A 16,204-nucleotide genomic window follows, 5' to 3' on the forward strand; every position below is an offset into this window, starting at 1 on the left:
AGGAATGCGGTGCGATTCACTTGCAGTTTCCAGTGTGAACCTAGGCTCAATGCACACTGTCTGCATTCAGGGACATGTACTCACAGGGCTTTAACTAATAAAGGGCTAAGGGCTTTAAAAAATAAAATAAAATCTATAATATATTATTATTAGGGCTGTGCAAATTAACTTTTAATTAATCGATTAATCTTCATTTTTTTGATCGATCAAAATCTTCATATCTGCATGCCGGCGGGACCTTCCTATCTGCCACACGCAAGGGCTGTTAAACTTCCCTCTATCAACCTGGGATTCTACAGCCATCCACTGGGAATTGTGATAGTTCCCTTCACGGGACATCTACATGCCGACGGACTGATGTTAACCTCTACTCATCTGGATTCAGCAGTGGTATCGTTGTACACATTTTTATACCAGTATCATACTTAGCTACATGTTTTTATGACTGCTTTTGGTACCGTTTGGTATTACTCGCACCATTTTTACAGTTTATGTAGCTACATCGATTTTATCTCCAGTGCAATATTTATTTGGTTACCTACATGAAGACTATAAAAGTTTTAATGCTATTCCCATCGAGCGCTGCCTTTGTGTGCGTTTTGTATCCTGCTATCCATTTTTCCAGTGGTTGGTAGCAGCACTGTGAATTGGCTTGCAAGGAGATCAGCTAAAAGTAGTTGGATCTGTATGTGCGTTATAATTAATCGAAATTAGTCGATTAATCGATTTAAAAAAAACAATTAATCGAACAGACAAATTTTGATCAGTAACAGCCCTAATTATTATAATACAGGATTTATATAGCGCCAACAGTTTACGCAGCGATTTACAACTTGAGGGTAGACAGTACAAATACAATACACTTTAATACAGTAGGAATTGGATGGCCCTGCTCCTTAGAGATTATGGCCCCGATTCACAAAGCACTTACACCGACGCAAGTGCAAATGTGCACCGTCGTATTTGTGCGCCAGACCCACAAACTAATATGCACCTAAAAACAGGCTACACCCCGCCGACGTATCTTGCGTAGGGTGGGCGTACATTTAGGCTGGGAGCATGGTGCCGCTCCCATTGATTAGCCATTCAAACGGGGAAATTGAGGGGGGAAATTGGGGGGGGGGGGGATACGGCGAATCCATGAATGTGCGTGTGCCCGGCGAGATGCGTGCAAGTTGTACGTCCGGTGTAAAGTTATTCCCCATAAAGGTGGTGCAACCCAGCAACAGACATGCTCAGGTCTGCACCAGGGAACACAAGCCGGCGTATTGTGCGTTGGACGTGTGTCTGGCTGGGCGTACGTTATGTTCACGGCATACGCAGTGATTCAGCGTAGCTTAGGCAGTTGTGCCGGCATGGTTATGAGCAGGCGCAGGGGGGTTGCGTCCACGTCACGGCGCATGCGCAATTCGTGATACGTACCTGTCTGGCGCTCGGCCCATCATTTGCATGGGGTCACGCCCACTTCCACCTACGCCGGCGTACGCCTTTGAAACCCATGCCACGCTGGCGCAGAGTTGGGAGCACTGGCTTGCTGAATGCAATGCTTGCCTCTCTGCGCTGCGTTGGCGTAGCGTAAATTGTTTGCTCTACGGCAGCGTAATGTGCGCCTTGCTTTCTGTGAATCTGGGCCTATATATCTAGATGTGTATGAACACAAATAGATATAAAGATCTCCTCGATGCAGATATTTTCAAATTCTTTTCTTTTTCTTAATTTAACCCCCACAATACAAGAAAATCTCTTTAAAAAACAAATGAATAGTTTCCTATAACATGGGCTCAAACTAGTTCCACTACAGCCCCCAAACTCCATTAATTGGAAATCTTTCGATGGGCCGCTCTTCTGGCAAATTTTGGGCAAATGCCCACTTTGCTCAAATGGCTGCAGCAGACTCAAGTTACAAGTGTTACTGGGTAGCGGGCTTTTTTCCTTATGTAAAGAAAAGGAGACTTCATGGAGTGTTTGCCGAGTGCACCCAGGCACATCATTCATTATAAACAACATTTCCAGCCAAGGACGGCGCAGAGACCAGCCAGAGGAAAAAAGAAAAACACGTGAATATGCCTCATAGTCAAATGACAGCTTCATCCCCACCAGATTATAGGACACGATTTTAGCATCTACTCCACCGCACAAGAGAGAAGTCGTTTCTTTACATAATATTTCTATACTTCTATAGAGAAGAAATGGGGGATAAAACTCACCTCCACTATGGATCAGGGAAGGAAAATCCCAGCTGGGCTGTAATCTGAAAGCTCAATGTTAGTTGATGTGCGTACTCGCTCCACCTGTTTAGCACACAGACAAGCAGCCTACGTGTCACCTGCATGGACTAATGTCAGTGTGAGCAGAAGGTGTGCCTGGGGACTGGAAGCTTAGAGGAAAGGCCACCTCTACAGGTGTCACCGTCATTCCTGGTGTCAACTCAAGAAATCTTTGGATCGTACCTTCCAAAAATTTACCGCGTTACATGACAATAGACGAATACCACATATGTCAGATGTCGTGATCTAAAACTAGGTAGAAAGTCTCACAACTTTAGTTCAAGAAGCCCCAGGATAATAGATTCTTGACTGCTTTCCAAAGCAGAGTTTACAAGGTTGGCACGTGCCCATAAAATCATCTCCTGGATCGCTTTGTATGACCCAGCTGAGAGCAGGAAAAGGGAAACTTGCTACTCTATTTTTCATTGTAAGCACTAATATAACACAATCAATGGGTTTGTAAATTTGTATTATTTTGCAATGCTCTTTGGTAACTCTTTATGGAGTATACGCAGAATCTACTTAAAGCGGGAGTTCACCCATTTAAAAAAAAAAAAAAAAATCTCCCCTTAGCTTCCTGCTCGTTCGGTCTAGGGGAATCGGCTATTTATATTAAAATATGTGCAGTACTTACCCGTTTTCGAGCTGCATCTTCTTCCGTCGCTTCCGGGTATGGGTCTTCGGGAGCGGGCGTTCCTTCTTGATTGACATTCTTCCGAGAGGCTTCCGACGGTCGCATCCATCGCGTCACTCGTAGCCGAAAGAAGCCGAACGTCGGTGCGGCTCTATACTGCGCCTGCGCACCGACGTTCGGCTTCTTTCGGAAAATCGTGACGCGATAGATGCGACCGTCGGAAGCCTCTCGGAAACCTGTCAATCAAGAAGGAACGCCCATTCCCGAAGCCCATACCCGGAAGCGACGGAGAGGATGCGTCTCGTAAACGGGTAAGTACTGCACATATTTTAAAATAAATAGCCGATTCCCCTAGTAATAACGAGCAGGAATCTAAGGGGGAAAGTGCCCTCTAAGGGTGAACCCCCGCTTTAAAGTGGGGGTTCACCCTAAAAAAAAAAATGTCTTTGTCTACCATGCCATCCAGCATACTAGCGTCAGCTACAGTATGCCTTTATTTTTATTTTTTTCACTGTACTCAGTTTAATCCTTTAGTTTAGTTTCAGACTCCCGCGGGGAGTAGGCGTTCCTATGAAGAGGGGAACATGATTGACGGCCGGCTATGGCGCGTCACGCGTTCCGAAAATAGCCGAAATAGGACTCTGCTCTTCACGGCGCCTGCACAGTCAGCTCCTAGTCTGTGCGCAGGCGCCGTATAGCGCTGTGAAGAGCCGAGTCCTACTCCGGCTATTTTCGGAACGCGTGACGCGCCATAGCCGGCCGTTAAATTATGTTCCCCTCTTCATAGGAACGCCTTTCCCCGCGGGATTAAACTGTGAGTACAGCGGAAAAAATAAAAATAAAGGCATACTGTAGCTGACGCTAGTATGCTGGATGGCATGGTAGAAAGTTGCTTTTTAGGGTGAACCTCCACTTTAAAAGAGGAGGTCCATGCCCTCCACGGAAAGTTAAAAGTCAGCAGCTACAAATACCGTAGATGCTAACTCAATATATGGACACTTACCTGTCCAGGGATCTCCCTGATGTCAGCACCCCAGCCAAACCTCGGATCGGCTGTCGGGTGCGGGTGCTGCTGCCATTCCTGGAGTGATCAGTGGTGTCTGAACACTCCGTTCTCAATCTTAAAGGTGGTGGAGGACAGGTGGTATTGGAGCTGCAGCCATCAAGGTAGGCATGAATGTTTATTTTTTTTCTAAGACGATACTCTTCTTTTAAATCCACTCAAAAATTAAACTTACTCTTAAGCAGGGGTCGACAATTGGCGACAAGAAATTGTGACCTGGCGCCTGCCGGTAATTGAGGCCGCGGCCTCAATTACCGGCCGTGGCGGGGGAGGTGGGGGCGCACGGAGGCACAGGATCCTGCATCTCCACCTCCCCCGACGCACGATCGCGGCTGGTCCGCGGCGGCCGGTAATTGAGGCTGTGGCTTTGCGGCCTTATGAAGTTCCAAGCTCTTCGGAAGCTTCCGTGAGCTGGCGCCATCTGGTGGTGGCCGTTGGCATTACATTGGCATTGCAGCAATTCTAATGTGTGTCATTTTTCACTATTTTCACTGCCATCTCCTTCCCTCCAATTAGAACCCCCAAACATTATATATATTTTTTATTCTAACACCCTAGAGAATAAAATGGCGATCGTTGCAATACTTTCTGTCACGCCATGTTTGCGCAGCGGTCTTACAAGCGCACTTTTTTGGGGAAAAAAATACACTTTTTTTAATTAAAAAATAAGACAACAGTAAAGTTATCCCAATTTTTTTTTATATTGTGAAAGATAATGTTACGCCGAGTAAATTGATACCCAACATGTCACGCTTCAAAATTGCATCTGCTCGTGGAATGCCGACAAACTTTTACCCTTTAAAATCTCCATAGGCGACGTTTAAAAAAATCTACAGGTTGCATGTTTTGAGTTACAGAGGAGGTCCAGAGCGAGAATTATTGCTCTCGCTCTAACGATCGCGGCGATACCTCACGTGTGGTTTGAATACCATTTACATATGCGGGCGCTACTCACGTATGTGTTCGCTTCTGTGCGCGAGCTAGTCGGGACGGGCGCATTTTCTGGCTCCTAACTGTTTTAGCTGGCTCCTAGATTTCAAGCAAAATTTGTCAAACCCTGCTCTTAAGGCTCCATGTACACGGGACGCTTTTACAACTGCTCCTAAATGATTAAACTTGACAGATAGTAACCCACGTTTAGAACGTCCATTTAGCCGCATTTACATGCCATGTTTAGCAGCGTTTAGCCGCGTTTCAAGAATAAAAAAAATAAAAATATATCAATTTTTTTTTTTTTTAATGGGCAAAAGCAAAAAACGCCTATAAACTAAAAACGCTGCTAAAAACGCGGGTTACCCATTTTTTTGCTTTCAAAGAAACGCTGTTAAACGCAACTGTCTAAAAAATGGCAATAAAACGAGACTGTGTACATGCTCACATAGGATAACATTGAATGAGTTCAGGGGCAGTTGAAAAAAGCGTCCAACTGCCTCTGAACATATGTTTAGCAGCGTCCCGTGTACATGGGGCCTAACCGTCTCCACCCCCTCTGTACCTGTTTTTGACACCCCTCCTCCTTTCGCCACCGCTGGACCAATTACAAAGAGCAGCATGCGCCACGCATGTGCAGTAGGAATGGGGGCTGCAGCAGACAACCGATTCAAAGATCGTCTGCAGTGCCGATATAGTGGGCTCCCTGGACAGGCAAGTGTCCATGTATTAAAAGTCAGATGCTACAGTATTTGTAGCGGCTGACTTATTTTCGTGGGGGGGGGGCTGGACCTCCTCTTTAAAGTGTCTGTAAACCCGTCCATATTCCCAGTAGGTTCCACAAAAAAAAAAAACTGACAGATCACTGTACCAACACAAGCGATGTTGGTGTGGCGATCTCCCCTGCTGTGCGAATGTAATTGGACAGGGAAATTGTCTGGTCACAAAGGGGAAAAAAACTTCCAGAGGTCAAAGTTGGTTAAACAAAATATACGAAACTCAAAACCAGCTTCGTGCATTTTATATAAGTTATATATATTATATATATATATTAAGTTAAGTCAGCAGAAAGGCAGGGCTCGACAAATCCCGGGCGCCAGGTCGCCATGGCGACTAGAAATAGGGTCCTGGCGACTTGGCTTGGCTTTTTTGGGAGCTGGCGCCATCTGGTGGTGAGCCGTTGGTATTACAAGTTATTATCACCAGATGTGTAAGCTGGCGCCATCTGGTGGTGGCCGTTGGTATTACAAGTTTAGAATTGCTGTTTAACTTGTAATGCTTATGTCATTTTACACTATTTTCACTGCCATCTTCTTCCCTCCAATTAGAACCCCAAAACATTTTTTTTTATCCTTACACCCTAGAGAATAAAATGTCGGTCGTTGCAATACTTTCTGTCACGCCGTATTTGCGCAGCGGTCTTACAAGCGCACTTTTTTGGGAAAAAATTACACTTTTTTTTAATTAAAAAATAAGACAACAGTAAAGTTATCCTCATTTTTTTTTAATATTATGAAAGATAAAGTTACGCCGAGTAAATTCATACCCAACATGTCACGCTTCAAAATTGCGCCTGCTCGTGGAATGCCGACAAACTTTTACCCTTTAAAATCTTCATAGGCGACGTTTAAAAAAATCTACAGGTTGCATGTTTTGAGTTACAGAGGAGGTCTAGGGCTAGAATTATTGCTCTCGCTTTACCAATCGCGGCGATACCTCACATGTGTGGTTTGAACACCGTTTACATATGCGGGCGCTGCTCACGAATGTGTTTGCTTCTGCGCGCAAGCTCATCGGGACGGGGTGCGTTTTCTGGCTCCTAACTGTTTTAGCTGGCTCCTAGATTCCAAGCAAATTTGTCAACCCCTGAGAAAAGTATACTGGGCTACCATCTATGTATGTATATATATTATATATGGCTACCATGCACAGCTGTACCAGATTCTGAGTGATCCAGTTTTAGTAAATCTCCCCCCCTGTAAAGTATAATAAAAGGCAAAGATGTTCTTTTAGCTTTGGACAGGGTAGAGACGGATCACAACACCTGTCAGTTGTTATTGCTGCCTGTGCCCCCATTAGGGTGCCCACGTGTCCCGGATTGCCCGGGACTGTCCCGCAATTGACATGCCTGTCCCTGGTCCCGGGCACCTTCATTCCGGGACAATACAGTGTCCCGGAATGAAATAGAGGACACAGTCACCCCCTACTAACTACATTTCCGGAATTGGTTGCTAGGGCCAGCGCTGCCTGGTGTCTTGCAACCAGTGACAATTTACTCCTCTCAGACAGTGAGGCCGGAAGCGAGGCCTGCGCCTAGTGCAGCACTGATATCCCCACCCACCTCGGCACCTCCTTGTTCTCCGTCACCTAGCGGAAAGCAACAGGGACTGATGTGATCTTCACTCTCCAGATAGCGACTCCACTCCTTTCCTGTAATGCACGTGGCTCATGCAGAGGGAGTGACAGCAGTACTGCATCTGGCGGCAGGCTATGGGTGGCAAGCGGAATTGCATCTGATGGCAAGTGGTACATTCAGCTGACAAATTACCCATCAACCCTCGAGACTACATTTCCCCCCCGTTCCCCCTCAACTTTTTTTGGGGAAGGTGAGGGGGGGTGTCCCTGAATGGCAGTTTGGAAATGTGGTCACCTTAGCCCCCATTAGGGAGATTCACCCTATTTGTCCTGTACACCATTAACATTGAAAGTGAAAGTAAATCCAAAATTTGGGGTTGTTCCTAGAAAAGTGATAGAGGGGAAATCTTCCAAAAATGACACTCGTTCTGGTGACCCGGGGGTCCCAAATTTGTTCCCTTAATTTGCAGGGATTTCCTCTCACTTCCTGTTTTGGCTATGGGGACAGGAAGTGAAGGCACATCTCCCCAATGGGACAAAGATGGCAAAAACAAAACCTTACAGGGGTTATAACCCTCACATACTCGCTCCAAAATTTAAAAAAAAAAAGTTTCACCTATAGTTCTACTTTAAAGCTGAATGAATGAATGAATGACTTGTATAGCGCAGCCAGTATCTGCTTGGCTGGTGCAGTCATTTTTACCCCGTAGGATCATGGCACGCTAGGGACACAGTCACACACACATATATACATATATACTGGGCCAATTTGGACGAGATCCAATTTACCTACCAGCATGTCTTTGGAGTGTGGGAGGAAACCGGAGTACCCGGAGGAAACCCACGCAGACACAGGGAGAACATGCAAACTCCAGGCAGATGGTGTCGTGGTTGGGATTTGAACCAGCGAACCTTTTGCTGCTAGGCGAAAGTGTTACTCACTGCACCACTGTGCTGCCAGCTGACAATCAATAGCCAGACCAGAATACTTTTATTTCTTTACAAATACTGGTTCAGCCTCATCTTGAGTATGCAGCTCACTTGGGATCATCAATTAACAAGAGGGATGTCCTGGATTAGAAGGAGTTCAGTGAAGGGCGGAGGACATCAGCTATGAGGAACTATTATACAAATGGCACTTATTCTGCTTAGAGAAGACACATGATCACCATCTACAAATTAATTAGAAAGTGACCATAGAGGTGGTAACAAATGGTTTAATCTAAAATCCCAAACAAGGACAAATGGCCAGAATATGAGACTGGGGGAAAGGGGGTTAAGAATAACCACTTTAGCTCCGGAAGGTTTTCCCCCTTCCTGACAGGCCATTTTTTGCAATACAGCACTGTGTTGCGTTAACTGCATGGTTGTGCAATGCTGTGTACACAAATAAAATGCATTTCCTTTTTTTCCCCACAAATAGAACTTTTTTTTGGAGGTATTTTATTTTTGGCGCTATAAACAAAACAAACAAAAAAAAACCTGTAAATTTTATATTAAAAAAAAAAATCCAATTTCTGCATAAATGTATTTTTGTTAAAACAAAATTCCAAGCATATATTGATTGTAGATGCTATAACCTTTGCCCAAACCAAACTATGGGATATTTATTTTTATGGAATATTTTTTTCTTTTACTGGTAATGGCGACAAATCAGGAGAACTTGATTACATATCTCAGATCGATTTATTTCGCATTTAGACCCCTTTCACACTGAGGCGATTTTCAGGCGTTTTAGTGATAGAACTAGTGCATAAAAACCGCCTCCCATTCAATTTCAGTGTGACTTTTCACACTGGGTTGGTGCGCTTGCAGGACGTTAGGAAAAGTCCTTCAAGCAGCATCTTTGGGGTGGTTTGGGAGCGCTGCGTTTAGTGCTCCCAAAATGCCCTGCTCATTGAAATGAATGGCGGCCGAAAAGCACTGCTAGAACGAGCAGCGCTGTAGCGCAAACGCAGCCGCGGCACCAGTGTGAAAGGGGTCTTACATATACCCAGTAAAGTGACTGGCCTCAGGTCATACACAGAAATGAAACAAATAAACCTGTTTATGTGCAGTCCTCTTTGCTAGCCTAACACCAATAGTTTGTAAGCTCTTGGAGGGGATGGTAGGGGACTATATACAAGAATTTAGTAATGAAAACTGTATTATCAGCAGTAATCAGCATGGATACATGAAGAATCATTTTTACCAGCCCAATCTATTACCGTCTATGAGGAGGAGCTGTCATCTAGAAAGGAAGGCCCGTAGATGTGGTGTATCTGGATTTTGCAAAGGCATTCCATACAGTTCCCCATAAACGATTACTACACAAAGTAAGGTCCGTTGGCATGGACCATAGGGTGAGTACATGGATTGGAAACTGGCTACAAAGGCGAGTTTAGAAGGTGGTGATAGATGGGGAGTATTCGGAATGGTCTGGTGTGGTATGTGGGGTCCCCCAGGGTTCTGTCCTGGGACCAAATCCTACTTAATATATTTAAAAATGATCTAAATTAGTCCTGAAGAATACTGGATAGAATGGGTAAATTGGAATATTCTCCTGGTTTTCAGGTTATGCTAAAAGAAGAAAAAATGAATGTGATCACAGTGTGAACGGATAAGGCAATTCTTTATAGATATGCATGAATCAAAATGAAACATGCAATTGTCACCACTGGAAGGATACGATAAGTACGGTGTGCTCAGCTTGGTGTCATAAAACGCTTTACGGCACAATTGCATTACATGACTTGTAACGGCCGTGGTGTAGCAGAAAATGAAGACTGTGCGGCTGTAGGACGCCTATGAGTCATAGGAATACCTAAGGGTTTCTAAAAGGAGGGAAGATGGAGTATTGTTTGCCTTAGGAGGGAAACCCTTTAAAATAGTTGGAGTCTTTTTACTGGTATTGTTACTTACAACTCCATATAAACAATACAGACAATCAGACTACACCCCGTATACACACATGGAAGAAAGTAAACACTTGGCTGCGGCTGTTGCCGGCACATTCTTTTTTTTCCTTCTACCCTTTCTCAGTGGTGACACTAGGGGTGGTGACACCCCCCCCCCCCCAGCTCAGCATTGGCGCCCGTTGGCACGCATTGTGGCAGTTAATAAGGCCTGCGGGCAGTATTAGGGTTAGAGGATAGCAGGTTAGGTAGTTCCTAATGATTAGTCCCCAGAAGCAGTAATGGATAATGGCCGACAGGCCCTCTTACCAGACCCAGCGAATCAGCAGCAGTGATCCCTCCGGCTGGACATTCGCTCACTCTGGGTTGCCCAGGGCAACTCTGGTTAGCAGTGTAGCAGGTCTGTACCCTGGCAGTGGCTCTGCCCTTTACTCTCTGGTGGTACTGGGGCCATTACTTCCCCTAGCACAGACCTCGCTTTCTTTTTCATGTCCCTTGTAGCTGCTACAGTGTACCATTCACTCCCTCGGCTTGCTTCCGGGTTCCAAGTGCATGCTGGGGGCTGAAGCCTGCTCCATGTGGAGAACAATTGGGCTGCCAATCTTCTGGGACTACATGTCCCACAAAGTCTCAGTTTGTTCTGATTGGCCCTCCGCTGTGGCCAATGGGGAAAGGAAGAAGAGCAGGCAGGAAGCTCCATCTTCTCCCATGCCGATGACAGGAAAAAGGGGGGGCGAGTGGGGAAAATTCCAACAGCGGCCCGCAGCTCTCCCCTGTCACAGCGCCGCTGCCGAGTTCTCTTTAGCTAATCAGCAGCCTGCTGCCTGTTAGTCACTGCTTCACATATGGTGGGGGTCGGCTTGACGGCATTTGACAATATACTGTATATTAGGTAGGTAGGTAGATTAGTCCCCCCCCTTACACCAGCAATGGCCCATGCTTTAAAATGTGCACCGATAATGGAGGCTGGTAGCAGGCACTCCTGACCATGCAGCACCGTGATTGGCTCCACAGTGCTCACATCAAGAGCCTGCACTACCAGTCTCAATCATTAGAAGTTGACCATGAGCTATCAGTGAAAGCTCAGTCAAGGTTCAGGGGGCACCAATGGAGCATGACCCAGAACAAGACAGTCGTTTATATGTGGCAGCTGGGCGTTGGGCCCTACCAGCCCTCTTGCTGCATGTAACCAACCCAATTGAATGGTGACCACTCAAACAACTAGGATTTCACATGGCGTCACCAATGGCAGCATCCTTATTTCGTGTATGACATGTTTCCATTATATGGGGACAAAGAATTCCAAGCATGCAGCACTTGTGTCTAAATATATCATGAAGAACTTAGTTGTAGGGTAAGGCAAGCCATAGACTTTTGCAAAATTTCTTCCCAGCAACCACGGGTTGCAGAAAATAAATGCACACGATTTCCCCCATCAACACAGACTCAGGAATCCCTCCTTCCAAGCAACCATCTTCTCCTGGCGTGGGAAAAAACAGCGATTATTGCTAGCAGCTATAGCATGGCCAAGATTCGAGAACTGTGTATGACCGGCCCAAGGCTTTGTTCTCACAGAAGGCTGGGGGGTGGCAAAAGTAGGTGGTTGAGCGTTTTTTTGCCGACCACCCAACTAAAACCAGAGATGCATCCACTCAGGGCTGTAGACATGCCGCAACTGCAATGCCTTGCTTCGTGGCAGAAACAAAATGGCAGGTGTTACTGCTGCCAAACATGACCCATGAGGCTGCACTGCAACTGCGGTGAGGAGGAGACATATCGCTTTCTCACCACCTGTCAAACTCCCTCTGAAAAGCAATCCACTGCAGATAGCTTTTCAGAGGGCCAGTAAGTCCAGCCACACGTGTGAACGAGTCCCCAGACACCAGCTGGTTTCTGCACAAGGTAAAAAGTGAAAGTTGTACGAGGACATGTTCTTTCCTGCAGCATGAAGGCCGACTTGATACCCTTATCTTGGCTGTGACGGGAAACAGGATCTCCGGATAAACTTGTAAAATGTGGTGTAATGTTTGAAGCAGCTGCTTTACAAGTAGTTGCAGGATGTGCCTATTATGTAGATTTGTACACAGTCTGTGTAGTTATAAATAGCAGCTGAGGAATGACTATGCAATGTGACAGCAGTATATAGTATACACCATCCGGAACTAAAGCGACACCGTCCTAAACCAAAAATCATACACATGAGAACATCTGGAAAAGAGAAAAACACTTCAGCCCTGGTTCACACCAATGCGATTTGACAGTTAAAAAAAAAAAAAAAATCACATGACAAGTCGCACCCAATTTGCAGCAATGAAACCGTTCAAATCGTTGCGATTCACGTTGCAGCAAAATCAAAATCGCACGACTTTCAGGTCGCAAGTGGAAACCTAGGCCAAGCCCTTTTCTGATACTTCTTGCTTACAAGTTCAAATCAAAATGACTTAGAACCCCCAAACACGCATTGATTTTCTTTTTTAGCAAAGACCCTAGAGAATAAAATGGCGGACATTGCAAAATTTTGTGTCACACTGTATTTGTGCAGCGGTCTTTCAAACACAATTTGTTTGGAAAAAAATACACCTTTATGAATTAAAAAAGGAATTTAGGTCAGTCAGGCCATTTAGTCTGCAATTGTGTCATGGCTATGTATATAAAATGTATCAGTTGCCATCTATGCTTATATTACATATGAATGTCCATTGGAATGTGGATTATTATGTAACTTATGTTGAAAGTGATCAAAAGTTTATAGTTAAAGCGGATGTCCGCTGAAAAAAAATATTAAAAGCCAGCCGCTACAAATACTGCAGCTGCTGACTACATCGCATGCACGAGTTGCGCTGCGCCTGCCGATTGGCTCCCGCTGTGTACTGGGAGCCGAGTGTTCCCAGGACACAACGGGGGGGACGGGGGGGACGGGAGGTGACGTCATGCCCGCAGTCTGCCTGAGACTGTGTGGCCGGAAGTGGGTGCAAATACCTGTTTGTTTTTGTCTTTAGACAGGTATCTGCACCCCCCTCCCCCTTGAATGGTGTCAAATGTGACACCTGAGGGGGGGAGGGTTCCAATCAACGGGAGTTCCACTTTAGGATGGAGCTCTGCCTTAAGAGGTTCTATGCCCTAAAATGTTCTATAAGAGATTATACAATATAAATAAACATCATTTCCCAGTCAGTTGACTTCCCATTTCTCGCTCTCTCTCTTTTTAGATAGCCAACATGTCACGCTCTAAAATTGCGCACACTTGTAGAATGGTGACAAAACTTCAGTACTTAAAAAATTGTCACCTATGGAGGTTTTTAACAGTTACCCGTTTAGAGTTACAGAGGAGGTCTAGCGCTAGAATTATCACTCTCGCTCTAATGATCACGTGTGTGTGTGTGTGTGTTTGAATACGGTTTTACATTTGTGGGTGCGTCTTAAAGTGGTTGTAAACCCACTTTTTGTACTTTTACCTACAGGTAAGCCTATAACAAGGCTTACCTGTAGGTAAGGAGAATATCTCCTAAACCTGCATGGTTTAGGAGATATTCCCCTCGCAATGTGCCGCTGCGCATGCGCAGGGGGGGATCTACGGCGAAAGGACCGGCAGCTGCCGGACCTTGCCGAGTTTTAATTCTCCCGCGCGCACGCGCGAGAGAGTGATGTCATCGCCGCTCCAGCCAATCACAGCGCTGGAGCGGCGATACCCGGAAGACACGCCAAGGCAACATGAAATCTCGCTCGGCGTGAACCAGGTAAGTGCTACGCTCCTCGTTCCGAGGTAAGTATTTCATAATGAGCTAATATGCGGTGCATATTAGCTCATTATGACTTTTCCCTTACAGGAGGAATTTTTATTATTTTTTTCATGCGGGTTTACAACCGCTTTAAGTATGTGTTCGTTTCTGCGCACAGGCATGGAGGGATGGGGCGCTTTAAATTTTTAATTGAATTCTTATTTATTTAACCACTTCAGCCCCGGAAGAATTGGCTGCCCAATGACCGGGCCATTTTTTGTGATACGGCACGGTGTCATTTTAACTGACAATTGCGCGGTCTTGCGGCGCTGTACCCAAACAAAAATTTACAACCTTGTTTCCCCCACAAATAGGTGGTATTTGATCGTCTCTGCAATTTTTATTTTTTGCGCTATAAACAAAAAAAGAGCAACAATTTTGAAAAACAAAAAATCACAATATTTTCTACTTTTTGCTATAATAAATATCCCCAATTTTTTGGGATGCATAAAGGTGAAAAAAAAAAAAAAAAGGACGAGGCTTTCCAGTAGGGGGGGATCTGTACCGCATGTAGTGATTAGAATGTGCCCAGGCACACCCCCTACACACACTTATGAAACAGACACTGGTAGTTTAGGTAGTAAGGCTATGGCCTACCTTTGTTTTTTCTCCTACAATATTTCTATTTTGATTTATCAATTGCAAAAATAAGTGCATAATTGCCCATGCATGGGCCAGATATGAAATAAAAAACATAGGAGATAGAAAGATTCATATACATGGCAGCCAATATTAGACAACACTGGGTGACCGGAATGGTAATTGATATCCAACAATAGGGAAAATCGAGACCCTACACGAGTGAGCATGCCCACAGGAGGATTACAGGCACCCAAAGACCTGGCCTTAAAGGGGTTGTAAAGGAAAAACATTTTTTATCTTAATAGCTTCCTTTACCTTAATGCAGTGCTCTTTTCATGTTCTCATTGTTCGCTTTTTGCTCTCAAGTTGCTGTAATTATTCTCTGATCTCTCCACACTTCCTGGTTGTCTGTTTCCTGATAACCACAATACTGGGAGCTTTCTCACTGTGGTCACTAATCAAGGAGGTGCGATTACTGTGTGTCTAAAACCCCTCAGCACCAATCAGTTTCGTTTTCCAAACCATCACTGCCCTGTATTGGCTCTGTACAGCGGAGGCAGGAAACAATATGCAAAAACGAAACTAGAAACTACAAGCACATTATATGATTGATTTTTATCTATTTTTAATCGTTTTTAAAAGAAATCAGTTAACTATTATGTCTCTATACCCTGTAAACAGTCATTTCAGCATACATTTTTTTTTATTTACAACTCCTTTAAGCCTAGTACACATTAGTAGTTATTTTTTCCCTTCAACCAGGCAAGGCTGAAAAAAAAAAAAAAAACTGACAGCTCAGGAGTCGCCGCTATACTAACTACGCTGATTCACGAACGTACGTGCGCCTGCCGCAATTAGTTACGCCATTTACGTAAGAGATACGCCGGCGTAAAGATAAAGCTGCTCCCTAGGTGGCGCAGCCCATGCAAGGTATGGACGTCGGAACAAGCCTATCTTTTTACGTCGTTTGCGTAAGTCGTACGCAAATAGGGCTGTGCGTAAGTTACGTTCACGTCGTAGGCAGTGTTCGACATATCTTAGGCATTCTATCCGACGCATGCGCACTTGGATACGTCCACGGACGGCGCATGCGCCGTTCGTCGATACCGTCATTTACGTGGGGTCATGCTTAATTTCCCTAAAACACGCCCACCTCTTCCTCATTTGAATTAGGCGCGCTTACGCCGGCACATTTACGCTACGCCGCAACTTAGGACACAAGTGCTTTGTGAATACAGCACTTGCCTCTCTAACTTGCGGCGGCGTAGCGTAAATACCATACTCTACGCCCGCACAAAGTTACGCTGCCCTACCTGAAAATGGCCAATAATAGTTAACCGATTTCTTTTAAAAATGATTAAAAATAGATAAAAATCAATCATATAATGTACCTACAGTTTCAGTTTCGTTTTTGCATGCCGTTACATGCTTCTGTAAAGTACAGAGACACAGAGCCAATAGAGGGCAGTGATGGTTTATAAAACAAAACTGATTGGTGCTGAGGGGTTTTAGACACACAGTAATCACACCTCCTTGATTAGTGACCACAGAGAGAAAGCTCCCATGACTTTTTTCATCAGGAAACAGACTGTTCAGAACAGAGAGGAATTACAGCAACATCAGAGCAAAAACGAACAATGAGGACATGAAACCAGGACTGCAGTGAGGTAAAGGAAGCTATTTAGCTAAAAAAAAAAAAA

General features: G+C 44.9%; 1 protein-coding gene across 2 annotated transcripts in view; it reads right to left on the reverse strand.

Annotated features, from left to right (window-relative positions):
- RAB27A (RAB27A, member RAS oncogene family) overlaps nt 1–16,204 on the reverse strand; it is a 175,610-nt gene that overhangs the window by 91,946 nt on the left and 67,460 nt on the right. The window contains exon 1 of one of the 2 annotated variants that reach the window (XM_040342720.1): nt 2,208–2,358. The exons of the other annotated variant lie outside the window; for it this stretch is intronic. The gene's annotated coding sequence lies outside the window, so the exon portion shown is untranslated. Of the gene's footprint in view, nt 1–2,207; nt 2,359–16,204 lie in introns of those variants that run through there. 2 annotated transcript variants of the gene reach the window in all.

This window comes from Rana temporaria, chromosome 3, assembly GCF_905171775.1.
Source record: "Rana temporaria chromosome 3, aRanTem1.1, whole genome shotgun sequence".
NCBI classification, from domain to species: domain Eukaryota; kingdom Metazoa; phylum Chordata; class Amphibia; order Anura; family Ranidae; genus Rana; species Rana temporaria.